The sequence below is a fragment of the Lissotriton helveticus genome, chromosome 12 (assembly GCF_964261635.1).
Source record: "Lissotriton helveticus chromosome 12, aLisHel1.1, whole genome shotgun sequence".
NCBI lineage: Eukaryota > Metazoa > Chordata > Amphibia > Caudata > Salamandridae > Lissotriton > Lissotriton helveticus.
Genome location: NC_136073.1, coordinates 478,338,407 through 478,364,618, shown reverse-complemented (window position 1 = coordinate 478,364,618; position 26,212 = coordinate 478,338,407).

The following is a 26,212-nucleotide window of genomic DNA, read 5'->3' as shown; positions in this document are numbered from 1 at the left end:
GGTCGGATATGGTGTAGTTTTAGTCTGAATTTTGGGATGCACTCGGTCTAGACCCATTTGTGTTGTTCTTTTCCCTTGTGATCTCCCTATTTGTTTGAGGTTTTACATGGTTATGTATGCCAAGGAGCGCTGTTAAGGTTTTTCGGATGTCAGCATTGACATAATCCAAGTTTCTGGCTTTTCCCTGTGTTTTGTGGGTGTGGGCTTGCTGTATAAGCTACGCATTTCTACTTATTGCTGTAGTGAGTACTACGTTGCAGAATATTCTATGATCTATTGTGCATTGATGGTGTTGTGACAGATATCTTCACTTGTGAGATATGTTCTCATATATGTCTACTAACGGTATCTTTGAATCTTTGTAAATAACATTCTTTTAAAAGAACATTTAGGTGGATGGGCATACAAAAAATATTTTTGGTGTTTTGTTTTTTAGAATTTCTAGGTGTCGGATGTCTCTGTGTGTTTTTTATTATTTAGGTATAAGTCTGCCTTGAATCATTTTTCTAAAGACTTGTTTTCATTGCTCACTTTCTTTGGTGATGCAGTGCGCCAATGTGACAGTAAATGTTGGACCTTGTTTCCCTGTGCTTTGGGGACACAATGTATTTGCTTTTTCCTTTTTTTCAGCTGGGTGTCTTTTCTTTCGGTTGCAAAGACAATGCGTTTTAAGCTATGTCTAACTCTATATTCGCTGTTTTCTTGCAGTTTCATGACTGCTCGATCTGCCTGATATTACCAACGTTATTTAAAGTTTTATTGAGAGATATTGACAGTTTAGGTCTTTTAAATGCTGAAGGTGGAATATATATTTTTTTTCAATAAACAAAGTACATTTTTGGGACTTTATTTGTTTGCCATACACCTTTAAATAGAAAAGATGTTAATGTTTGACTTAATTTTGCAGATGGCAGTGTACCCTCACTTAAAACAGTATACTGCAATGATCATCTGCCAAGAGACAGGATCTCATTTAACAAAGCTGGAATTTACATTTCCTAATTGAGCAAATGGAAAAGGGGCATTTTGCACAATCACCTTCTGCAACTTCAGAATTGTACACATGAAGTTAATTACTGATCTCTTAATATCAACAAGAGAAATACAGCACGACTGAGAGGATGTCAGATGGAAGAGCAATCAGTGCTGACGAGCCATAATAAAGTCCAGGAATACTTTCGGTAATGCCCCACCTCTGTTGCATGTCGATCAAAGCAGATTTCTCTAGTAAAATCCATTCCTCTTGGTTTATTTTAAATTGCATTGGAAGTGATCCAACAGTGTGTATGAACTGACACCGACAAAGCCATAAGCTTTTGCTTTGTATAGAGCACACGCATACAGCGTACAGAAAAACACACACCCACAGTGAGGGTTATGCATGGGCACACGCATACACACACACACACACGCACACATATAAGTACAATGTTGTTGTGTGCTCACAAGCAATTGTAGCAGTGCCTAAATCAATCCTTGGTACGATAACCAGAAATAATCTTTGCTAAGCTGTTCATTTCTCACCAACAGCCGGTCATACAGCCCACAATTCTGTATTCCGTGGGGGACATTATTTGTCGTGAGTAGAACTAAGTGTCATTAGCAATACAAATATAAAGGTTCTATGCTAGTAATAGGCAGCAGAGTTTTCATGTTAATGGTGTAAAATTGTTCTTTTTGGGGGACAGAGTTTTCTTCGGCTTCCCAGCACTGGGGAATACTTGGTGTGCTTCTCTGGTCCTGGACTGTCTGGGAGGTGGAGGTGGGTGGAAGCGCAAACATAGCAGCAGGTGTTGGGAGCTTTGTTGCTCTAGAATTGAGGATGATGAAAAGGACTCATGCTCACATAGGAGCATTCAGTGAAGTTGCACCCCTTACCCAGCTCCTCTAAAGAGTTTAGGATGTCCATTACTGTTCTGGAAGACTCTTGTATCGCAAGGCAAAGTGGGTGAGAGCTGGGGTGTTGGCAGAGAGATTCTGCTCATGGTTCCACCTGCACCTGAATAGCAGACACCGGCAAAATTCCTATGTTGGTGTGGTACGGGGGATTTGGGGGGGCGAAACACCATGCCTTAACGGTGTGATTTCTTCATGTGAGCCAATGTGCTCTGAAGAGTTGTCTGATGGAGGACCAATGATGGGCCAATCCTTAGAAGAAAAAATATTGTTGGAATCCGTGCATAGTCTCCATTTCAAGAGGAATAGAACAGAATCCACATTGATGACAGTGGAGAAGAGGTTGGAATCTATTGTGGCAACGACTGCTTCAAATTAAGAGAGAGTGCATTAAGTGGAGGTAAGAATGGCATGATTGAGGACTTCATAGACTAGCAGAAGGAGATGAATGATGGACCAATTGATTTCAAGGAAAATGTAGTGCAGTCTGGTGCATTAAGGCTGGACGCTGGAAACGTTGGAAAATTTGAAGTGAACTCCAGACTTAAAACTGTTTGGTTGGCCTGTGGAGAAGGCCTTGAAGGATTTGAAGTCTACTACTGCAGCTTCTCTAACAAAGGAAGTGACTTGTTCTGAAAGTGAGTGGCCAATATCCTTGAAAAGTTATTTTAGAAACTCTTTTGCTGGTTCTGCTGGGGGCCACTGCTCATTCTACTTCTACAGCTGGTGGGACACCAGTCCCAGGCTGTTACCCTTGCTGCCTCCATTTCTGTCAGACTGCTGCTCACTGTGGTGGGACCACAAGTCCCAGGGTGCAACCTGCTTCTTTGCTGCTGCTACTGATGAGGGAGAGGTGCCCACATCTCTCTTAAAGCGCTGCCTAATCCCCCGCAGCGCGGGATGCGCCAGGGCGGCACAAGGTCCAAGGGCGAGCCCATCTGCACCCGTCAGCGACAGGAAGAGGCAGGGGCACTCACCTTGGCTCCAACCCCACAGTGCTGTTCTGCTGGAAGACCTTGCTGCTTAAACTCTTTCCCTCACCTCCTGCTACTTAGCCTGGAACTGGCCATTACCAAGGTACTTTGATCAATTATACATAGCCATCTGTCTATTTCCCAGCCAAATTCCAGTTCAGGATCTAAAGGGTTTTAGTCGGGAGCCCTTGCTTTGAAAACGGAATAACCCTTCAATTCTGGCCCTAGGGAGCTCTCCTGACTGCCATCTTTCATTGCAAGACGACATGAGCGAAATTGAGACTCAGGCGATAACGCCCTTTTTATGCGCCCTCTTCTTCTTTTCTTTTACTCTAGCTAGTTTTCATTGTTGCAAGGTTATTGTCTATATTGTTGATATAATTGCCGGCTTTACCCTCTGGTGCTTGGAGTACTTTGTGCACATCTTATGTTTTGTGTGGTTGTGACGGTCTAAACATGTTTCTTAGCCATACAACGACAGTTAAATAGACGCTGCTATTACCTCCTCCTTTTGTCCCAAACCTAACACTAGAAGAACAATGCCTAGTAATTTAATGTATTATTTCCAGAAAATGGGAAAGAGGAAGTCCGTAGAGGCCGCTGCAGGAAGAAAGAAGGTACCAAAGACCAATACAAAGTTTAAATCAGCAACAGACAATGGCACTTTAGCTGCAATCGATGATCTAATTAAGGAGGTGGAAACAATACTAGCCAATGGGAGGGATGTAACAAAAGATGGCACTAAAAAAATCTACTCATACTATAGCAGACAGGATAAGCTCAACTATGCAAAACTTCCCAATTCTAGTATCATTGTCCATCAAAACTACAGCGAGATAGCCCAACAAACCCTAATCTCTCCCATAAAGCATATGACGAGTAAATCAGTTCAAATCAACCCTCCTGCTTCGGGTGTATCATGTTCCGATCAAGTCAGGTTCACAAATAGTGAGGTCATACTAGTAAATTGCTCTAATAGATACTCACCATTAGCAACCTTGCAAGAACAAGATCAACTAGAACAAATAAAACGGGTTCAATATAATAAATGGTTGTCCAATCGTAGCAGGGATGTAGGGACACAGACCAATAGCATAGACACTCATGTTCTTATTTTGGTAGAACTTTCTCAAAAATGTAATTCAATACACGGTGAGGTCCTGGCCCTTAAAAAGATAATTGGGGTTCCCGCACTGCAAATAAACACCTCTGCGCCTGAGATCGGTATGGTACAAAGTAACAGCAAACATCGTATTGGGAAATTATATATTAACCAGAATAAGACCCCCCAGGCCGGGTGCCCACTTAGTCTACCTCCCCCTTCTCCTCCAAAGGCGTCTGTAAACTAACTACTTGGCCAACACATATCATCACCTATCTATGTTAGGCAACCAACCGGACTATATAAACTCAAGACCCAGAATACCCTCTCTCATCAGAAAGGAGGGACTTAATGCAGTGTCCTCAGATGCCTATAACATAAAGAGGCCTAACATTGCAAGACACGAAGGACCGTGGCAAAACTCTGGAATAGGAAGGGCACGCAGGCACTCAGCAGCTGCTAAAACCCCACCCTGCATCCCAGCATCTAAATCTGCCCAAGATGAATATTTATAATGTCTTTATCATGAATGTCCCTAGATTAAAGCAGGGTCTTAGAGAGGATGAGGACTCATTAAAAAATAAAGTGATACACTGGATTAGAACTAAGTGCCAATGTCTCTCCATAATTAGATCTGATACAATAAAAGTCGAACATCTCCACCAACTAGGAACTATGGATGCTTTAAAGTTAACCTTCTACTCCAAATTTATCGCAAACAATCTCATAGCCTTGAACCTGCGAACCCACTCACTCTTTGAATCCAGGATTAGTCTTAGACTGAACAAGACCTCTCCAGACTAGGGCAATAACATTTTGCATGCCACAGAGGGAACCAACACCTTATACACAGTAGACTGACTAATCTAGCAGGGCCGAGTGAATCCAACCACAAATAGCACACCTAGCCAGACAGGTAGTGTGTCCCTATTATGAACACCTGGAGACCAGGTCACGCATGATCTTCACTCATATAACACACATTTACACTTACATGAAATTCAGGCATTGAATACTCCAATGACCGACAGTGTTGTCTGCGGTACTAAGCCTGATTGTGTCCCAAATACGCCAGTCGACCTATTTCCAGAAAATGTAAAGATGGTATCCAGGAATATAGCTGGGCTTAACCCCTTTCATGCGCCCGTCGGCCAACGGCCGTCGTGAGCAATACCTTCATAGTGTTGCACGCGTCCGTTGGCCGATGCGGCCCGGCCCACCTAATCAAACCGCTGCACCGTGGCGGAATTGCTGCCGCGGTTAAGCGCTTAAACAAAAACTTGCAGTGCCAGACTGGCAGGAATATATTGGCAATTGTGATATCTCTCTCTTTTAGGAGACCTGGCTGAAAGAGCCACCACACAAACTAGGGTACAGAACGTTCAGCATAGAGGCTGCACCTTCAAATAAAGGGAGACCATCGAGTGGGTAGAAGATTTGGATACAAATTTATTTAAAGGTCACTTTTGAAATCTTGAATACCGCCTTCCCAGATATTTTAGGATAAAAATTGAAATCTTCTAACATAACACAGATATTTCTCTTTAATATATATGTATAAAGCAGAGGCTGCACTCAAAAGAATCAGCTGTCATCCATCGGCTTGAAGAAGTCCTTGAATCTATTTAACCCAATAGAGTTGTTCTTGTGGGGGGGTGATTTTAATTGTTGTTATGGACCAATGGCAGGAATAGAATCTATTTTTGAGGAGGAAGAATTGGCCTGGGGATCCCCTCCTCGCCACAAACAATAAGGTGCAGTGCTCCATTACAGCAATGCAATTACTCCATCTTACCACAGAAAGAGACCTTAGGGCATGCAATGGGCGTTTCCCCTCAGATATTGAATGTTCAGATACCTTTGCCAGGGGAAACTCTAATTTCATGAATGGATTATGTGATGATGAGTATCACCCACTGGGCTTGTTTTCAGGATTTTAAGGTAGACAGAAGACGAGAAAGTGACCACTTTCCACTATGTCTAGCCCTGTTCAGAAGGCTGATCTCCATTCATCCAACTCATTCCATCGATTCAGGAAAAGAGTATATGAAACTGTCAGTAAGTAATAACCGGAGATCTGTTAAATGGCCTGTCATAATGGATCAAGTTCAGCACCTTACAAATATTTACAATGCTTTTTGTGAAGTCTTAATTCCTAATGGGAATTTAGGCCCAGAGTCTATACCCAGTTCAAAAATCCATCAAAGACTGGTAGAGAAAATAAAAATTCTCCTAACCAAACTCCAGGCATGAGTCCATAAACCCACACCTAAGATCCAGTCACTCAATCCCCGGTTTAATAAAGAATTTGTCTCAGGCAAACGACGACTCCTACGGGCCCTTGAGTCCAAAAATATAATCCAGATTAGACACGAAAGAGCAGAATACGATAATAGACAGAAAGCAGCACTAAGGAACTGGAAAGACACTAGCTGGGGTGATCTTACAACAGCTGCAAAAACTAGGGATCAGTCTATGTTCTGGAAAATAATAGCACATAGTACAAAATTAAGAAAGACGACTATAGATCATTTTCTGGACCCTTGTACTTGGCATAGATACTTTTCTGATTTGTATGCCAGCCCGCTGCCTCTGATCAAGACCACACTGCCTATACTGAGGGGTTTCTAATCCTAACACAAAATGCACCTCTCCAGTTTAGCATCGAGCATACTGCACTATCTGTAGCTGCTTTCAAGTCAGAAAAGGCGCCCAGCCCAGATACAATACCAGGGGACCTTCTGAAACATGCGCCAGAAGTGTGGGTGCCATACGTTAACCTTCTGAGTAACGCAGTAGCTAGGGGAGAGGCCATTCCAAAATCCTGGAAGGGGGCAACAATAGTCCCCATTCATTTTATTTTTATCTTTATTCAGTTTGAAAAACCATAAAAGATGCAAATGTATACAATTCATACACATACAATACAATACAATAGTTTAAATCAGATATTAAAAATGTCCGCATCTCACCAGTGACTATAATTGTATACATAACTTATTTTAAAATAGATCCCAATTACATCAGTTCTGTATATAACACAAAGTTCAGGTTCTATTGCTATTGCATAATGCTCGGTCAAAACATAATGTTAATTCCAGGCAAAAGATAGTAAAGTGCAAATGTAATAAAGTACTTGTGTATGCTAGTTCAATGTGCTGTATAAAAACCCTTAAAAATTAATCTGCTATCCTATGATTAAAGTATCATGCCTTTTCCCTTTTGTACTAAATTGACAGCAAGTAACTATCTACTTACACTAAAAACAATTTTCTGAGTTGTATCCGTTTAAAAAACTCTAAGTGCTCCTGAATGTGACCTGATTCCTAAATTTCGACAGATGGGTTTGATCCATTTTTTCCTTGGGAAGGCGTAAGCTGGGCAAAAAAATAATATACGGGAGTCATGTTCTACTGCATTAAGTGGGCATAGGGGACAATAGGCCTCGTTGTCATCACTGTTATTACGTTTGTTACACAGCCATTGAGCTGTGTTGCAATTAACCTATAGGACCTCCAAGCGAAACTTCATATATAGTGACTTACCCAGTTGCGGTTGAACCTAATCCAAATATTGTTCAAAAAAGCGGAGTGGTTTTACTAGTAGTAACTGGGGTGTTAGCCTACCTGTTTTAGAACAGTGGTGGATACTGTTTTGTATGTATGCCCAGTATGTATTTTTCAGAAACTTTTTGGAAAGTGTTGTTAATGTACTGGGTGCACCCCAAAAATAATCAAGACCTAGCTTGGAGAACCATGTTGGCGTAAAACCTACGAGGCTGGGGAAAAAACACTATATCTTACCAAAGTCAAAATCTACCATAGAGCCATATGTAGGGCCCGTGCGGCCTACTACTCCCCAGAGGTTAAAAACAGCCCTAATCCTTCTAAGCTGATTTTTAAAGTTCTCAAAGACTTGACTGCCAAGAGAGCCCCGGCAGCTGAAATTCGTTCATCGTCCCACTGTGAAGACTTAGCGGCCTTTTTTCTTGGAAAGGTACAGGCCATTTATCGCTCTTTTCCTAGTTCCACTTCTTTGAGCGAGGCCCTGAGGCCCAATTCTACCTCGAATGTGGTTCTCTCGATTCTCCCTGGTATGTCGGTGGAGGTGTTCGACAGGTTGGAGACTAAGGTTAAATCTGGGTCTACTGCCGACCCACTTAGACCGGCACAGCTTAGAGAATCATCTATCCTATGTCTTCCCCCTGTGCGCCACCTCATAATCCTATCTTTTTCTTCAGGCATAGTTCCAACTAAATGGAAACAGGCTGTTGTCACCCCTATTCTGAAGAAACCCACGCTGGATCCCCTTAAACTAGAGAATTATCGACCTATTTCCCTTCTCCCATGGGCCGCGAAGGTCGCTGAGGCTCATGTCAATGGTATCTTGTCTGAACATCTGCAGAGGGTCAATATTCTGGATCCCTCCCAGAACGGATTTCGTGCTGGCCATAGCACCGAGACAGCCCTTCTCTCGATGACGGAACATCTGCGGTCTGTGCTGGATTCCGATCAAACTGCGGCACTGGTGTTACTTGACCTCAGTGCCGCGTTTGACACTGTCTCGCACACGATATTGAAGCATCGTCTGGGAGAAGCAGGTGTCTCCGGCATAGCACTTGACTGGTTCCGGTCTTTTTTAGCGGATCGCTCATTTAGGGTTGCCACCCCACCCTTTGAGTCCAAACCTTACCCTTTAGAACTGGGAGGGCCACAGGGATCGGCATTGAGTCCCACACTGTTTAATCTCTACGTGCAGCCGCTGGCTGCGGTCGCCAAGCGCTGGGGTATGACTGTGGTCTCCTACACTGACGACACGCAGCTGGCGGTTGCTCTTAGTGGGAACTCCGACCTTGATGCCCCCAGGTTTCGAGATGGTCTCTTGGCAGTGGCTGGCTGGATGACAGCTAACTGTCTTCAGCTTAATGCTAAGAAAACGGAGGTCTTGATTGTGGGTAAGCATAGTAATCTCTGGGGTGACAAGTGGTGGCCTCCAGAGTTAGGTGTCACTCCTATCCCAGTATCTGAGGTCAAAAATGTAGGTGTCTGGTTAGACCCCGTCCTCAGTTTCTGTGGTCACACAAAAAAGGTGGCAGCCACATGCTTCGGGATTCTGCGTGGACTTAGGCCTATTTTAAAAAATGTTGATGCCCCTACTAGGCAGTTGATCATTCAGGCAACTATTCTATCACGGCTCGATTACGCCAGTTCCCTCCTGCTGGGGGCTAATCAGGCGGAAATTGCCCAGATGCAGCGTGTGCAGAATGCCGCGGCTAGGGCCCTGGTAGGTCTACCGAGGTTCTGCTCTGTGAAAGAAACTATCCGTACACTCCATTGGCTGCCGATGGCGCAAAGGATTGACTTCAATACTCTATGTCTTTCCTTTAAGATCCTCAAATTGTCTTCCCCTCAGATTCTTGAGAATCTCCTTACCCCCTACGTTCCTTCTCGTTCTTTGAGGTCTTTTGGTCAAAACCTGGCTGTAGTCCCACGGTTTAAGCTCTGTAGAGCAGGTGGGCGATCTTTCCGTGTTTTAGCTGCTAAACTCTGGAATTCACTTCCATCTCATATCCGTGCACTTGATGATTTGCTTGATTTCAGAAGTGCCATTAAAACTTATCTGTTCCCTCCTGTACCTTAGTATATTGCTTTCTCGTTCTCTGGTTTTTCTGTTGTTTTTGCGGTGTTGTGTTTCTTATGCCTGTCCTAGCACCGGGATGCCCCTTTGCTGGGGCAGCTGTGCGCTATAGAAGTCTTATTAACATAACATAACATAACATAACATAACATGTCTGCTCCATTGAACTGTTATGTGGTGGTCGAGTTTCAGGATCTCAATTAGCACCTCTTTGTAATTTTTGAGGTCTTCTGTGGGCCACAAATGGACCCAGAATAACAGAGGTCTCAGTGTGGCTTGTTGGTCAATGCGCTTTACATTGAGGTCCTGGATGATAAGGTGTCAATTTAGGATGTTGGGCGGTGGCACCACCGCGGTGTTGGCGGGGAGGAAAAAAGACCTTTTCCACCCCCGAGCTGCGGTACTCACGTCCGCCATATTAGTATAGCATAACATAGGTCATTTCCCGACCGCCGCGGAGCGATGCGCAACATCATCAAAGTGCGCCCGCTACCGCGGCGGAGGGAGCCAATGGAGATTCACCGCTGTGCGGAATGACGTCCGCCCCGCTCCACAAATTAGGATGGCCCAAACAGGCAGATGCACCGCAGCAGAGACACCGCCCAACCAGGCACGGCGGAAACTCGACAGCGGAGTGCGAACGCAGCGACCCGGTCCTCTCCACCCGGTCATTAACGCCATGGACCCAGCTCTACATATGCATCTGGTCATGTACCTGCTGCAGCACTGCCATCAAATACACAAATACAAAACACAACACACGGACTGGCACAGGGTCCAATTCCACAACAGACACCCTGCTGGGGGTCACAACATATCCACAAGGGCATCCTTACCCACCTGCCAACAAGTCACCCCTCTGCATCCAGGACACACATCATCCACGTACTAGCAGCAATGTCCCGTTCCCGCTCACGTCACCGCCGCGGTCAACACATGCGCACAATGCAGAAGGCAGAAGGCAGGGCCATTAAAAGGCATGTGCAGGGCACAAAGACCACAGGGACACACCACCTCCAAACACACATCAACACACCCCATCAACTCACAGGCCAGGTGCCCATCCTCTGCACCCCCATGCATACCAACAAGCAACAAGCACAGCAACAAGCAAGCACAATACACATCCAGCGCCACACAACAAACACCTATGGAGAAATCCACTGCAGGAGTGTCTCACACACTGAAGGCTCCCAACACTTCCCAGCACATATACACACAAGCAAACACACCCCTTGGGTGTAGCCATGAACAGAACACACACATAGGGATGCCTGAACAAATGCCTGCCCAAAAACAACACACAAACACTACAGGAACACACACAGAACCCTAACAGAAACAAGCATACCCTGTCAGCCAAACTGTGGAAAGGCAATGGGAGCACAAACACAACATGAGTTTCACAACATCATCACTCAAGAACACACACTCAACATACCACAAATCACACAAGAAGTGCACCTGCACAGACCTACACTGCCACATCAAGCCAACCACAGATGCCCATGAAAGCACAAATCATGAAACACCACAGGACATCAGGGGATGCACATTAGGCAATGTCAAGCCCACATACACATACACACAGCACTGTATGCACAACAAGCAGTGTGTGCACACCAAGCACAGCAGCTGCACACAGACATGACTGACAGAACCTCAACACACACACCACAAATCAGCACAGCACAAAACAACAGCACACCCAGGAAGTGAAGCAATACCACAGCCAACACACAGACATCCAAAACAACAACAACAGGATGCACCTCTCTGCGATACAAGAGCACAACCACCTACACCAGAGCACTGGGCAGCACACACAGCCCAAGTGCACATGGGCAATCCTCACTGATAAATAACTAAAGAACATCACACATAAACCATTGGGGCAATGTCCAGAGTGCAACATCACTCCTAGCCCAAGAACTGCACCCCAAGGCACAGTCTCACAAATGAAGTGATGGGGAGGCACATACACATGTAAACAAAGGGGACAGCTGACATCAAAGTCAGCCGACATGCATGTCAGTAGTCGACATGTAAGGGGTGTACCATATACAACTAGAGGGAGTGCAGACCCACAATGGCTAGGCACAAGTGGCACACATAGGAGATGGCATCACACCACACCACACACACCATGCCATACAGGAGGAGAAAAGGCACCATGTGCCTGCAATGCATGACAAACACAAACACAATGCCAGTGAGGAGCAGCAGGGCCACACAGTACAACCAAACACACTCAAGACACATTGATGATCAAACAAACACAACACTGATGTGCAAGTTACACACTTTGCACCCTCATAAGTGACCAAAACAACAAGGAGGAGTCACACAGAACTGCATGGACACTGCACAGTGCACAACGGACAACTGACATAAGTGCATACAATCATTTACACGGTGCAGGACAATCCAAACTACAGGCACACAACTCCTGGCTGACACATGTGTGTCTATCACAATACAGCAGCACACACCCACCCACACCCACTACAAAGTCACACCCTTCGCACTGCACACCTCCTCACCACCCAAGAGCACACATCTCATGTAGGCCAGGGGACCAGGACTAAGGGCCAACACAAAATGAACATACACATACACAGCTGGGCACATATACAGGAATAACACACACACATCATGACATTGCCCAGCCTGCATGCAAACCTGTGCACAGCATCACACTCTGTGCTGGCAGTGTACTCAAACCTGACATGGTAACAACATAGCCAACAATAGCAAACCACTAAAAAGAGAACTGCATCACAGGTAAAAGAGCCAACACAGATAACACAAGTATCAGTGTTTGAATGGACTGATGACCCTGTCACCCCTGTTTAGAAATGTGATGCGGGCAAAGAGCTTGGCAATGTTTAAGTGACACATAGAGCATGGGGCACAGGCAACCAAATGCACATACCAAAAGAACTGTAATCAGCAAAGTCACTGACAAAACACACAACAGGAGTAACTGACTTTATACACATATTGCACAGATGTGACAGTAGAACAACAGTGGACAAGAGCAAGGCACAAAATGCTGACCATATGCACGATAATATGCACAGGCAAACTACAAACAGGAAGGCAGTGGGCATGGCACAGGGGAGAGTGCAACACAGCAGAGCAACAGGGCCAGTGTCCATGGAACAGGTGAGAGTACAACACAGCAGAGCAACAGGGCCAGTGTCCATGGCAGGTGGCACGGCAAGTACAGGAGAAGCTGCACAGGTGAGAGTACAACACAGCAGAGCAACAGGGCCAGTGTCCATGGAACAGGTGAGAGTACAACAAAGCAGAGCAACAGGGCCAGTGTCCATGGCAGGTGGGGCAGCACGTACATGAGAGCCTGCACAGGTGAGAGTACAACACAGCAGAGCAACAAGACCAGTGTCCATGGCACAGGTGAGAGCACAACACAGCAGAGCAACAGGGCCAGTGTCCATGGCAGGTTGCACAGTAAGTACATGAGAGGCTGCACAGCTGAGAGTACAACACTGCAGAGCAACAGGGCCAGTGTCCATGGCAGGTGGCACAGCAGGTACATGAGAGGCTGCACAGGTGAGAGTACAACACATTAGAGTAACAGGGCCAGTGTCCATGGCACAGGGGAGAGTGCAACACAGCAGAGAAACAGGGCCAGTGTCCATGGCACAGGTGAGAGTACAACACAACAGAGCAACAGGGCCAGTGTCCATGGCAGGTGGCACAACAAGTACATGAGAGGCTGCACAGGTGAGAGTACAACACAGCAGAGCAACAGGGCCAGTGTCCATGGCACAGGGGAGAGTACAACACAGCAGAGCAACAGGGCTAGTGTTCATGGCAGGTGGCACTGCAAGTACATGAGAGGCTGCACAGGTGAGAGTACAACACAGCAGAGCAAAAGGGCCAGTGTCCATGTCACAGGTGAGAGTACAACACAGCAGAGCAACAGGGCCAGTGTCAATGACAGGTGGCACAGCAAGTACATGAGAGGCTGCACAGGTGAGAGTACAACACAACAGAGCAACAGGGCCAGTGTTCATGGCACAGGTGAGAGTACAACACAGCAGAGCAACAGGGCCAGTGCCCATGGCACAGGGGAGAGTACAACACAGCAGAGCAACAGGGCCAGTGTCCATGGCAGGTGGCACAGCAAGTACAGGAGAAGCTGCACAGGTGAGAGTACAACACAGCAGAGCAACAGGGCCTGTGTCCATGGCACAGGTGAGAGTACAACACAGCAGAGCAACAGGGCCAGTGTCCATGGCAGGTGGCACAGCAAGTACATGAGAGCCTGCACAGGTGAGAGTACAACACAGCAGAGCAACAGGACCCGTGTTCATGGCACAGGTGAGAGCACAACACAGCAGAGCAACAGGGCCAGTGTCCATGGCAGGTTGCACAGTAAGTACATGAGAGGCTGCACAGGTGAGAGTACAACACAGCAGAGCAACAGGGCCAGTGTCCAAGGCAGGTGGCGCAGCAGGTACATGAGAGGCTGTACAGGTGAGAGTACAACACAGCAGAGTAACAGGGCCAGTGTCCATGGCACAGGGGAGAGTGCAACACAGCAGAGAAACAGGGCCAGTGTCCATGGCACAGGTGAGAGTACAACACAACAGAGCAACAGGGCCAGTGTCCATGGCAGGTGGCACAGCAAGTACATGAAAGGCTGCACAGGTGAGAGTACAACACAGCAGAGCAAAAGGGCCAGTGTCCATGTCACAGGTGAGAGTACAACACAGCAGAGCAACAGGGCCAGTGTCCATGGCAGGTGGCACAGCAAGTACATGAGAGGCTGCACAGGTGAGAGTACAACACAGCAGAGCAAAAGGGACAGTGTCCATGTCACAGGTGAGAGTACAACACAGCAGAGCAACAGGGCCAGTGTCAATGACAGGTGGCACAGCAAGTACATGAGAGGCTGCACATGTGAGAGTACAACACAGCAGAGCAACAGGGCCGGTGTCCATGGCACAGGGGAGAGTATAACCCAGCAGAGCAGCAGGGCCAGTGTCCATGGCAGGTGGCACAGCAAGTACATGAGAGGCTGCACAGGTGAGAGTACAACACAACAGAACAACAGGGCCAGTGTCCATGGCACAGGTGAGAGTACAACACAGCAGAGCAACAGGGCCAGTGCCCATGGCACAGGGGAGAGTACAACACAGCAGAGCAACAGGGCCAGTGTCCATGGCAGGTGGCACAGCAAGTACAGGAGAAGCTGCACAGGTGAGAGTACAACACAGCAGAGCAACAGGGCCTGTGTCCATGGCACAGGTGAGAGTACAACACAGCAGAGCAACAGGGCCAGTGTCCATGGCAGGTGGCACAGCAAGTACATGAGAGCCTGCACAGGTGAGAGTACAACACAGCAGAGCAACAGGACCCGTGTTCATGGCACAGGTGAGAGCACAACACAGCAGAGCAACAGGGCCAGTGCCCATGGCAGGTTGCACAGTAAGTACATGAGAGGCTGCACAGGTGAAAGTACAACACAGCAGAGCAACAGGGCCAGTGTCCATGGCAGGTGGCGCAGCAGGTACATGAGAGGCTGTACAGGTGAGAGTACAACACAGCAGAGTAACAGGGCCAGTGTCCATGGCACAGGGGAGAGTGCAACACAGCAGAGAAACAGGGCCAGTGTCCATGGCACAGGTGAGAGTACAACACAACAGAGCAACAGGGCCAGTGTCCATGGCAGGTGGCACAGCAAGTACATGAGAGGCTGCACAGGTGAGACTACAACACAGCAGAGCAAAAGGGCCAGTGTCCATGTCACAGGTGAGAGTACAACACAGCAGAGCAACAGGGCCAGTGTCCATGGCAGGTGGCACAGCAAGAACATTAGAGGCTGCACAGGTGAGAGTACAACACAGCAGAGCAACAGGGCCGGTGTCCATGGCACAGGGGAGAGTACAACCCAGCAGAGCAGCAGGGCCAGTGTCCATGGCAGGTGGCACAGCAAGAACATGAGAGGCTGCACAGGTGAGAATACAACACAACAGAGCAACAGGGCCAGTGTCCATGGCACAGGTGAGAGTACAACACAGCAGAGCAACAGGACCAGTGCCCATGGCACAGGGGAGAGTACAACACAGCAGAGCAACAGGGCCAGTGTCTTTGGCACAGGGGAGAGTGCAACACAGCAGTGAATGTCAATATCAGTGGCCAGGGAGAAATGCGGAATCAGGACATGAGAAGCTGCACAGTGAGTGTGTTTGACTGTACCCTATCATTACCAGCAACACACCCAGGTGGCAAACAATGGGAAGGACTAGCACAACTGTATGCGAGACAAGTGTATGAGGGGGACTGCCACTCACATTTGGCTGTCAGGCAGACTTGGAGTTGGCTGTGTGTCAGGGACAGCAGGAACACTTGAGTGGGGAGACAGAGGCACGGGTGATGTAGAGCTATCTGTTGTCTGGGAAGCTGGAGGGTTGTTTGGACCAGGTGGCATAGTGGCACATGGAGGTGGAGTCATGCAGATCTGTGACACAGTGTGGGTGGGAGAGGTTGGAGGGGTACCCTTCCACTTTTTGGGAATACAAAATGGCTTCCCTGTCTTGGGGTTAATGGGAACTGGTGATGACACAACAGGCACACACACCAACTGTCCTACATCAGGTGCAGACACTGGCACTAACTCTGGTGATGTGCAGGATCCTGTGAAACGCTTTGTCTGGCTACGCCTCTGGACCACCCTCCCCTGTTTGCCAGGTGTCCCACCTACAGTGCCCTCCTTTGCCTCTTGGCCAGGGGTGGCCCCTACAGTGTCCTCCTTTGCCACTTTGCCAGGGGTGACCCATACAGTGCCTTCCTCCACCTGTTTCACTGGGCTTGGAATAGGAGTTGATGTGGTTGTGGGGATGTGGCCCTGTGCCCTTCCTAGGTGTACCCTTGCTATACAACACCTCCTCAGTGGTCACAGACACTGCACGCCTAGCTCTGCGTGAAGTTTTAGGGCCTGGAGAGTCCTTTGAAGGTGATGCCTCTGAGGCATATGAGCCTGATGTCAGCCTCATTGCTTTTTCAGCCTTGCTCTTCCCTGACGGGCTCTTGTCCTTGCATTCTGGGGTGGCTCTGCTCTTCTGTGGGGAAGGTGTCTGTGGCCGGGACCGCTTGGCCTGTGTCTGCTGTGTGCTCCTTGTGCTGTATTGTGTCTCTGACACATGCGTGGTCACTGTCATCTGATGTGGCCACTGACTGAGGGGTGGACAAAGGCACCTGAGCAGGAATGGGAGCATGTGCTTGTTGAACAGCAGACGTCACAGCGGATGACAAAGCTTGGACTGTACGGTGTAGCCCACCCACGTCAGAGTGTATGCCCTCCATGTAGGCAACCACCTGGACTAATTTCTTGTCATGGTCGCTGAAGGCATTGAGCAGGGCAGTCTGGCCCTCACAAAGCTGGCGCAGGAGGTCAACAGACTCAGCACTGAGGGCAGCAGGGGGGACAGGTGCAGGTTCAGCGGTGCCAGGTGTGAATGTAACTCGTCTCCTCTTCCTGACACAGACATGGCCAGCACCAGATGAAGTGGATAGGAGGCTGGGTACTGGCTGCTGTGTGGTAGATGATGTTGCAGACTCCCCATCCCCAGTGCCTGCCAACATGGATGCATCACCGCTGGCATCGATGATGTAGCACTCTGTGTCTCAGCCACGGATTCCTCCTGCATACTACGGTCCCCTTCAGATGTGCTGGTGGGCTCTGTGTTACTGGCCTCTGGTGCAGCTGTGGTGCTACTCTTGCCACCACTGGTTACTGGCTCCCGTTCCTCTGTGTCCACTAGCGATTCTGCATGTGAGTGAGATGCAGGGTTGTGTTAGTGTCATCATCTGGACAAAGCAATCCAATCAATGCAGTACAGGGGATGTCCAAAGAAATGGTGACCACCACACCCTGCAATCACATTGCAGCAACACACTACATAGACCACAACAGTGCCTGTAACCCTGAATATCTGCCATGACTGAGCCATAGTGAGGCCACACAGCACAACACCATGCCCGTGGATGAAGTGTAACAGACACACAACTTGCCCTGCCCACACCTATCATGTCCCAACACTCATTGCCACTGACAGACCTTCAGGGAACAGGAGGGGACAACACACACTTATTAGGACATGACAGTCCACAATGTCAAGTAGGCCATACCAAGCACCATGTTTACTCTGGGTCACCTTGTTGTCAGATGTGTGGGCCTCACCGATAATGGTGCTTGCAAAGTAGGCATACATGAATTCACAGATAGTGGACCCTGCTGTTCAAACCCCTAATAGATTCCCCACACTATCCCAATGCAGAATGACCATGTGGATCCTAACACATCTGGCTATGAGGAAGCACAGCAGGGAGGATCAGCTTTGTGAGGCCAGTTTCTCCCAATGCCTGACACTAGCACACATCCCAGCAGCCACTCACATGACATAGCACAGCACCACCAATCGAACTGCACATGGGCCACCGCTGCCACAGGCCCTGTACACATGCATCTGCTCCCAGAAAAGTCACCCTCCCCAAATACTCACCCCTGCCTTGATGGCGATGCTCCATCAGAGGTGCATCCTGCTCAGGATTAGTCACTGCCAATATGCGGGCCATCAGTGGTGTTAAGTTGCACCATGCCAAACGCCCAGTGCACGGTTGCAGCCCCAAAGTCATCTCAGCCACGTTCTTTGCCAGCCGGCTGATGTTGTCCCGCCTCTTGTGGCAGTGGGTGCGTCGTCAGTTGGATACCACCAGGGCTCGCACCTTTGCTGCAATGGCCCTCCACACGGCCTTACGCTGGTGTACCTTGAGCTGCAGGTATGGGAGAAAAGAAGGGTAAATGACCAGTTACACAGTGTCATGTACCAACATCTATCAGTACAGTGGCAAGACACAGACTCAGGACCTATTGAAATCTCCCTCCATCCCGAACTGAGGGAAACCTCACAAGTGCACTCTGCATGGGCCAAACAGATGTGATTGCATGCATACATGAGGGCGTAGAGGGTACCTGATATTCACACACACATGCAGGATGACTGCACCGAACCCCCTCAGTGGCTCGCAGACATCACCAGTCCCATGCATGTCTGACACACCCCTGCCTTACAGCTCCCTTCATGATAACTTACCACTACATTGGGGCCACCATACAGCCTTGGGTACTGTGCCAGCACCTCGTCCACTAGGACCTCCAGCTCCTTGCTTGTGAATGGACTGGCACGGATCTTCTCTGTCCTTGCCATCCCTGTGGACATGGAACACCTGTGGTTGATGGGAGTGGTGAGGGGTCCCAGGCTGCAGGCTCTTCAGGCAGCAGCAGGAGAGGGTCCCAGGCAGCAGGCTCTTCAGGCAGCAGCAGGAGATGGTCCCAGGCAGCAGGCTCTTCAGGCAGCAGCAGGAGAGGGTCCCAGACAGCAGGCTCTTCAGGCAGCAGCAGGAGAGGGTCCCAGGCAGCAGGCTCTTCAGGCAGCAGCAGGAGAGGGTCCCAGGCAGCAGGTTCTTCAGGCAGCAGCAGGAGAGGGTCCCAGGCAGCAGGCTCTGTGAACAGTGGAAATGTGAGGCTCATTCCCACAGATTTATAGCCCCCTGGGGTCGTTTGTAAGGTGCAAAGCTGCAACAATTGGTTATCCAGGTCTGTCTCATTCAAACCCATCCAATGACCGCCTCTGCCGTGGCGGAGCACGCCTTCCGCGATTTTCAAATGTGCATCATGCCACTGCAATCATCGCTCCCACTGGCGGTAGGCAATGCTCCATGGCGCTGATGCACCGCAGGGGCCCGGGGCGCGCTACCGCAATGGTGCATCTTTCAAACCCATCCAATGACCGCCTCCGTGGTGGTGGAGCACGCCTTCCGCAATTTTCAAATCTGCATCATGCCACCACAATCATCGCTCCCATTGGCTGTAGGCAATGCTCCATGGTGGTGATGAACCGCAGGGGCCAGGCGGTAGTTACCGCGATTTGGGTGGCGGCGCATGCCCACCGCCATCTACCCATGTTTCCATGCCAATGGCTACCGTACTTGTGAAAGGGGTGGTGCTGGGCTCACACCGCCGTTGCCAGGCGGTAGCTACCGCGATTTGGGTGACGGCGCATGCCCACCGCCATCTACTCATGTCTCCAAGCCAATGGCTACCGCACTTGTGAAAGGGGTGGTGCTGGGCTCACACCGCCGTGGCCAGGCGGTAGCTACCGCGATTTTGGGCACATGCAATGGCAATGTCCATCGGAAACACTGCAACAGGACACAGCAGCAACATGGTTAAGGGCACCTCATTGTGCACGCAAAGCCATTATTCAATATAATGCACAGGTGGTCGCACGTTATGTGTGACGCACATTGGTCAGTGGTGCCTGCAATGTCACTTATGCATTTGATGTTTGCTGAAGCTTCGCAGTGTTAAGCTGATGTCAATGAAGTGTGACAGATCAATGTGTTGTGGGTCAGTGCTGACCTAGGCAAGGCTTGTCTCACTGTATGGAGTTGTTACTTACTTGTGCTACCATATCAGCTCATGCACACAAGTGAGAGTATTCCTGATACTGTGATCATTGGGCTCATGATGTGTGCCATGTTCACATGATGCATTGAGGTGTGACAGGTACAGCAGATGGGTATGAGGCAGTCATGTTTATTTGATACACTTTTGTGGATGGTACGGAACGAGGCGTGCACATGTGGGATGTGGTGTTCTGTATGTGTGCATTCCCATTGACCTATGTGTTGTTTGCGGCATTTGTGTACTGTAAATGGAGAGGTGTGCCCTCTGTGTGTCTCAAAAGTCCACCCATGTAACCTGGTGTGCCACGCATCTCTCATGGCAGTCTTTGTTTTTGCGTGACATCCTTAACGGGATGTGCTGTGGCCACCTCATAATGGTTGTCATTGACATTTGTCCATTTACATCTGAACTAGGTGGAGGTCTAATCTCATATGTCACCTGACAGTGCTGGAGGACATGGAAGATATAGCGATCATTCGCAAATTCCACCTCGACAGACCGACCCTGAAGACCCTTTGTGATCTGTTGGAACCCCACCTGCAGCCTCGCCGCCACTACCCAACTGCATTCACACCCATATACAAAGTGATGGCAGCCCTCCACTTTTTTGCAACTGGTTCCTTCCAGGAGACTGTGGCCGGCGCTGCAGGGATGTCGCAACCCATGTTCAGCATGGTGCTGAGGGATGTTCTTGCAGCCATGATGATAAATAAGGATTGATACATACATTTTACCAGGGGAGCAGAATTGGCTGGTGTGAAGGGTGACTTCTATCCCCTTGGGCACATCTCCCATGTTGTTGGTGCCATCGATTGCACCCATATAGGTCTGGTGCCACCACAGGCGACTGAGCACATTTTTGGAAATCACAAACATTATCATTCGATAAATGTGCAGGTGGTGTGCCTTGCGGACATGACCATTTCACATTTGTGTGCAAGATTCCCCGGCTCAGCCCATGATTCGTACATCATGAGGAATAGCATGGTGCCCCGGATGATGGCAAATCTGCTTCCCGAGCGTGCTTGGATTGTGGGTGAGTATGCCTAGTGATAGGGTGTGCTGTGTGTGTGTGACCTGCTGCCCTCTGCCTTTGCAACGTTGCAATGTGTGTTTGTCATTCACAGATGACTCTGAATATCCCAGCCGTCCATGGCTGCTGAGCCCACTACGAAATCCCGGGACCCCAGCTGACGTCAGGTACAATGAGGCTCATGGCAGGACCCTACGTGTCATTGAGCAGTCTTTTGGGCTGCTCAAGTCAAGATTCCGCTGCCTTGACAGGACTGGAGGTGCACTGGCATACTCGCCTGGGAAGGTTTGCAAGATCGTTGTGGCATGCTGTACGCTGCACAACATGGCCATTCACAAGGGAATTCCCCTGCTCCTGGATGATGGTGAGGAACCAAGGCCCCCGCCTGCCCAAGGACCTGAGTCCAGTGATGAGGACAGTGGAGAGGAGGAAGGAGTTGACATGCGTCAAAAGATCATCACCCGCTACTTCACTTGAAGGTGGGTGAAGAGGTACGACGTGTACATTGTCTGGTGTGATTGTTTTTGTTGTGAAGGGCTATGGGCGGAATGTATAGACAGGCATATGTTGAGTGTGGCATATGCTGTGTGTGGAAAGGTGGCAGTGACATTGCATATGTGAACCTATGCAGAACTCTGTTGACACTTGCTGCACATTGTGATGTATGCCTGTAGACTTATGTGTATGTTTTGTGTAGTGTTATGTCTGTGATGCCACACTGACACCAGTGACTGTTGTTCTGTTGTGTCTCCCTAGGTGCTTCAAAATTATCCTGCCCTACATACTGTATATCTTTAGGATACATCATGAACATTTTCAAAACTGTAAATATTGCACTAAAAACAAAACAGCACAAATTCTAGTGCGTAAGGTATTTTATTTGCAAAGTGGACATGTGAGGGAGGTGGGCATATTTACATGAAGGTGGTGATGGAGCAGTGAGTTGAAGGTCATGGTAGATGAGATGCACGAGTAGACACAACATGGATGTAGTGAACCAGTCCAACAGACAAGTGCCATTCACAAGGCAGTGTGGGGAAGGACAGTCCAAACAGTCAATGCAGTGGGTAAGAGGGTTGCCATCAAGGCTGGCTCCATGACTGTTGTGTGACTGGTGCTTTGCCTCCAGAGACTCCCAGGCTCTTCTTTGGACGCCCCTTTGATCACTTGGGCGGGAGGGGCCTGCTGCATGGCCAGCGGCATCTGAGGACTCACCCCTCTCTGTTGCGCAGGGGAGGATGGTGCACTGTCATCCTGCAGCACAACAGAGGGGGGCAGAGGTGTTGTTTAGGACGCAGGCCTGTCCCTCAGCAACGCCACTTGCTGGGCCATGAGGTCTACCATTTGACCAATGCGTGTGGCGATGGACCTCATCAGCAGGATGAGCTTACGTAATAGTTCGTCAGACTGGCCACTTTGTCCCTGGACCTGTTCATAGCACCGATGACTCTGGTGAAGTGGTCCAGGGATGGTGTGCCAACCTCCTGAGGTCTGGGGGGGACCCTGGCCCTCCCACCTGCCCTGCTGCCACGGACCTGTTGCTTCGCCACGGTGGGTCCACGTACACTCTCCCTGTCCTCCACAGTTGGTGGTGTGTCCTGGTCGTCCCCTGGGACAGGGAGGGTGCTGGTGGTGGTGGTGGTGGCCGAGGTGGCAGCAGTGGAGGCACAGGCTGTGACTGCAGGGGTCTGCTGTGCTGTTGTTGGTGCAGCAGACGTGGTGGTGGTGAGGATGAGGTAGTGGGACCTGTTGGTCCTTGGCACACCAGATGGGCCGGCTCGGAGCTCATCGTCCAAACTCTCCTGGGAGTTAACATCCGAGAGTCCATGTACCGGGGGTGGAGACTGGCTCTGCTGGTCATTGTTGTCCTCAGCAGCGAGATCTTCATCAGCTGTGGATTAGATGGGGAATGGTCAGTGTTTGGCAATGTGCAAGTATTCTGTCATCCGCTGTCTGTACAATACACAATTGAAACAACTTGACTATTATTGTTAAATGCAATACTGGGTGTTATCACATGATGCAGAGGAACATCAATTAATCATACATGTCAGGTATCGATGCATTGCATGCAATTGGTGCAGTGTGTAGTGATGCAGGTCTCACAACCACAAACAGCCAGACCAGTGAAGATGGCTACCCACCTGTAAGTTTGCTTGATGAACAATGCAATGGCTTCCATGTGCTCCTGGGTGGTGTGGGGGAGGCCTCCATCTTACCGGGGAGTGGGACAGGGGGCATTGTGGGAGTAGGAGTGCAGGCCTCCCACCCCCAAACAGGCCTCACACGCAAGATGACTAGCTACCTGTTAGGTGAGGGTGAACAGTGCAATGGCTAACACATGCTCTTGGGTGGGGGAGGCCTCCATGCTGCTCAGGTGTGGGACAGGGGGCATGGTGGGAGTGGTAGTGCAGGCCTCCCACCCCCAAACAAGCCTCCCAAACAAGATGGCTACCTTCCTGTTAAATGAGGGAGAGCAGGGCAATGGCTGACACATGTTCTTGGGTGGGGTGGCCTCCATGCTGCTGGAGTGTGGAACAGGAGGCATGGTGGGGGAACTCCTTGCCCTTTAAGATCCGATCAGAGCCCAAGATCTTACTCTTTAGGAAACTCCTGAAGACCCACTTGTTTCCAGTGTAGCGATTGAGCTGAGCTTTCTCCCCTTGCTCTGTATTGCGCCGGGATGCCTGGGTAACTGAGCGCGTTATAAATTTTATATAATAATAATAATAATAATAATGGTCCTGGGTGGGGGAGGCCTCCATGCTGCTGGAGTGTGGAACAGGGGGCATGGTGGGAGTCGTGGTACAGGCCTCCCACCCCCAAACAGCCCTCACAAGCAAGATGGCTAGCTACCTGTTAGGTGAGGTTGAACAGTGCAATGGTTGACACATGCTCCTGGGTGGGGGAGGCCTCTATCCCGCTCAGGTGTGTGACAGGGGGCATGGTGGTAGTGGTAGTGCAGGCCTCCCATCCCCAAACAAGCCTCCTAAACAATATGGCTACCTACCTGTTAGGTGAGGGAGAACAGTGCAATGGCTAACACATGCTCCTGGGTGGGGGAGGCCTCCATGCTGCTGGAGTGTGGAACAGGGGGCATGGTGGGAGTAGGAGTGCAGGCCTCCCTCCCACAAACAGGCCTCCCAAGCAAGATGGCTACCTACCTGTAAGTGTGTTTGATGAACAATGCAATGTGGTCCTGGGTGGTGTGGGGGGAGGTCTCTATCCTGCTCAGGTGTGGAACAGGGGGCATGGTGGGAGTCGTGGTACAGGCCTCCCACCCCCAAAGAAGCCCCCCAAGCAAGATGGCTAGCTACCTGTTAGGTGAGGGTGAACAATGCAATGGTGTTTGGGTTGTGCAAGGAAGTACCTATCAGTGTGCTGGTTGCCATTTGTTTGAACTTACCAGCCTCCATTCCGCCGGATACTCCTGTGAGACTCTCTGGATGCAGTATGGCATGCACCTTCTCCCCCCATGGTGTGAATGTTTTCTGTGGGATGGGAGAGCCACTGCCAGTCGGGTTAGCCAGCTCCCAGTTCTTGCTCCTCCTCTCCTTGACAACCCTCTTCAGATCATGCCACCGCTTCATGATCTCCTTCTCGGATCGCGGGGTGGTCCCTACTGCATTGACCCTTTGGACTATCCTTTCCCACATTTGTGTCCTTGTGGCTAATAGAGTCTGTTGGAGCAGGCTACCAAACAGTTGTGGTTCCACTCTCACTATCTCATTGACCATGACTGTCAACTCGCCCTCTGTGAATTTGGGCATTTTCTGTGCTGCCATGGTGAGTGGTGTTTACAGTGTTTGTGGGTGCAGGGGTGTGTGTTGTGGGTGTTGTGTTGATGTGTGAAGTGTGTTGTGTGCTGGGGGATTGTTGGTGCTGGTGTGATGGTGGTAGTGATGGTGGTAGTGGTGGTGTTGGTGGGGTGTGTGTTGTGTTGTTTTGCCTCTCCTGTCAGATGTGGTGTATGGCCTTCTCTTCTGGAGTGTTGCAAAGGATTGGGGTCAGTAAAGGGGCTGGTTTTATACTCAGCTGTGTGGGTGTGTCCAAATGTGTTTTTGGTGTGAGGTGTGTTGTGGGTGTTATCCTGGGAATTGTATTTAATTTTTGGGCATTTGTTTTATCATTGAATGTGTTTTGTGTATTTGTAGGGCATGGCTACTTTGATTTGTGCTCAGTTAGGCATCGTTGCGGTGTTTTGGCATCGTCTGCCATTTTTTTTCATTTACCGTCTGCTGCGGTGGCTATGCTGCAGCTCTTCCGCTGTCTCTCCCATTCACTCCTGTGTGCGACTGCGGCGGTCGGAAACTGCGGATCATACCGCGTAAGCTTGGGCGTAAAATCCGTTTTGTTCGCAGAATTTGCGGATTTTTGGCAATTTTGCGGTCCGCGAATCCCGCGAATTTGCCCAAAAATCCATACATTCGCAAGCTTGCGTATTTTTTTGCTTGGTCGCGCTTGAAAAATACAAAATCGCGCGCGCGGCATTGACTTACCGTGATTCTGAGTCCGCAGAGTTGTTTTTCTCCTGGTTTGCGTGTGCTGCGCCATTTTGGATCTTGCTGCGTGATCGCGTGAGAGTTTTTCGACTGCAATTACGTCATCTCGGTCCGCCATTTGCACAGCGAGAGTTTGACAACCCGAGTACGTCATAAGGGCCCGCGATCACGCATCGCGGGAGTAAACAATGCCGAACACGTAGATGCGGCGCGCAGCTGACTTCCGGCAGGAGATTTGAACAGCTCGTTTTCCCGAAATTGCAAAAATTGCAATTCTGCACAAGAAATCCACTGCAGGCAGCATAAACCTTATGAAAATCATGATTTTGATCAGAATAACTCCTCAGATTGAGATTCGGCTGCACTTTTTTGTGCTTGGAGTACATTTTGGGGGGATGGGAGGAAGGAAGTGCCTCAGAGTCTCCAACTTCCTGTTCCTGTCCAGCAGGCTCCTCCCAGTGCTTTGTCCATCTCCTGGTCACTTTTCATTTGGATCTGGAGCTGGAAGGATTACTTTTTGTGGCTGCTGCTGGATATTTGTATTTGAGGACTTTTTGGACTTTG